Source organism: Dendrobium catenatum, unplaced genomic scaffold (assembly GCF_001605985.2).
Source record: "Dendrobium catenatum unplaced genomic scaffold, ASM160598v2 fragScaff_scaffold_133, whole genome shotgun sequence".
Lineage (NCBI taxonomy): Eukaryota > Viridiplantae > Streptophyta > Magnoliopsida > Asparagales > Orchidaceae > Dendrobium > Dendrobium catenatum.
The window spans coordinates 6770483-6773427 of record NW_021318595.1 but is presented as its reverse complement, the minus strand read 5'-3'; positions in this window follow the sequence as shown (position 1 = coordinate 6773427).

Genomic DNA, 2945 nt, shown 5'->3' with positions numbered 1-2945 from the left:
GTCGGAAATTAGCAGCATTTCATTCGTACCGGTGGACTTTACGGCGGATTAGGTCCGGCGCAGTTACCGGCGAATAATAACGGGTTTTCCTGTAGTGAATTTAGAAGATGTAACTCATGCATTCTTTAATCCTTTTTCATAGCTTTTGCAAAAGTAGAATCCCTATAAGAATATTTATATCTTGCATTTGTGATCTCGTGTTTTTATACAGTGTACTTTATATACATGAAGTTTCATATCGTTGCATGCAATTCATGATTGGGCCCCCAAAATCCTATATCTTTTAATGGTTGTTTTAATTTTTACCAATATTTTAGAGTCAATACGGTAATATTTTTTACAATAATACAAAATATACACTTATAATTTATTGAGGTGTTTAACACATAATATAATAATTTTTAATATAAAATATTTGCTTGTAATTAGTTATTTATAACATGAGGCATTTCTATGTTTAATTTAAATTATTATCTCCTAATGAGAGTCTTACTATGGCGATATTCTCTAATGATCCAACGTTCACTTCTTACTTTTTGTTCATTTCCTCCATCTAGACATCATAAACTAGATCTAAACTAATTTCACTACAATGAAACATTAAAATTGAAAAACATCAAACAAGCATAAATCCTCATTAAGTATCACCATTGCTCCCATTTATTTTAAACATTATAGTTTTCAAAACTTAATCAACAACTTTATTAAATTCATATTAATACTAAATTCTCGTCTTATGATAGCTTATTTTATTATAAATTCATTATTCTATGATGTTTGTACATCAAACCTTCCTCTCAAATAGTGTACCCTTATTCCCGTGTGAAGTTACTCGCTTTAACTTATAACATAACATTCAAATTCAGGACCATCTTAAAATTACCTAAATTGCGTAAAAACGTTATCTTATTGTGGTTTCTTCTTCATGATAATGTTTGTACCATCCCAAACTCTTAACTATTAAGGTATTATCAACTTTGGCCTAATGGCCTCGCAATTTTATCTTGTTGGTTTAACATTTCAGGAGATCACCCATCCCCGTATTGCTTCGACAAGAGAATACTTAACAGTGTAGTTTCTTAATTAAATTCAAACCGTTACACCTAAAAGCATCTCAATGTTTAAGAGTTTAATTTTTTTTCTACTTAAGGAGCTTTGTAATCTCCCTCACTTAAGTAGCTGATGTCCTCATCAATATCCTTATCCCATAATCATCCACCTGACATATAGGATTATAGAAGTGGCCCTTACAAATTCAAGTGGTGATTCCCATATATAGCGCACTTTATCCCATTTAGGGTTTAAAATTATATTGACCCTATAGAATTTAAGATTTAAAATCTAATTCTCACTATAAGATTTCTAAGAGGCATCTTCTTTTGAAAAACATTATCATTGAATAAAACTCTAATATAAGTTCAAACTTAAAATCTAGTTGCCTCTATAAATATACCTTAATTGCATTTAGTTATCACTACGAGGCTTCTTCTTTGGGATAACCATGCTCTAATAATTTTGTGCTATAGATTTTCAAACTTCAGCATCAAATTCTTTCTTTATGATGTATTTGGAATGCTTGTGCGTTTAAAATTCATTTGATTTAGGCTTTTTTCAAATACAACATTCATCGCCATTATCGTCGGTATCCGTCATTGTCCACCACCATCACCTCAGCTGACCCCGCCGCCACCACCCACCCCCTACGTCGTCAACTACTGCCACCACTACCTGTTACTACTCACTGTTGATCGTCGCTGCTACCTTTGCCTATCATTAACGCTGCTAACACCTGCAACCGAACTTCACCACTATCACCACCATCCTTTGTCGACTTCCACTACTTCCACCTGTCGAACTGCCATTGTCTCATAAGGTAGAATTTCAAATTAGTTTTCTATTTGGATTGACCTTAATTGCATTGGGTTCTCTCAAAGAGGCTACATCAGCTTCTATTTCTTGATAATCTCACCATGTTATGTGATCGTTATTAAATTTTATAGTTTAAATATAAATTTCACCTTAGCCAAAACATGTTATTTTATATTGTGAAGTCTTCTCTTGTGCCTTTATGAATAGTATAATGTATTTCTTCACTAGATGTTTTGAAACAAATCAATCAAATATTTTTTTTTTTTCAATTTCATCTTAACAAAATAAAAAGATGAGCACACCTTTCAATTCATGCTATTTATTTATTTTTCATTAACTTTTTTCGTAATTATTATTTAATAATTAGTTCAAATTCTATTAGTTTAAGGCTCCCTTTTATTTAACGAGTTAAAAAGAAGAAAGAAATTTACATATCTAACACCTAAAAGATTAATATTACTCTTATACCACCAAAAAATTATACTTTACATCACTTATACCACTCCGTTTATACGTGACATTACGGCGTATATCTTCCCGCCAAACAGTGATCTTCGCGCGGGAACACACTCCATACATCTCGTCGCTGCTCGCGATCGCTGTTCGCGATCAGATAGATCACGACGTCGCTGGTCGCGGTCGCTGTTCGCAAAACAAGCTCTGGCCGGGAAATACGTTCTCGTCGCTGCTCTCTCCTCGCGATCACAGCGCGTGTGCTCGCCTCTGCTCGCGATCACAGCTTATATTGCTCTGTTTGTGTTGTTTTGTATATTGCTCTGTCTGCTGCTAGCCACAACTCCATCGGTAATACCTTTTTTTTTCTTACTCTTAATGCATAGATAGTGCATTAACTTCTTATCTCGGGTAATATATAAAATAAATTTCTGTTATGTTATTTATAGCTGTGAAGATGTGTTCCAAACCAACAGAGCTTGTTTCGGTTGTTTTTAAATATGGAGGAAAATGGGTTAAAACCAATGACCAACATAGAAAGAGGTATGATGGTGGCAGACAAAGGACCGTTAAATTTGAGAAAAGCCAAATGACTATTTACGCTCTAAGAAGCGAGGTTGTTA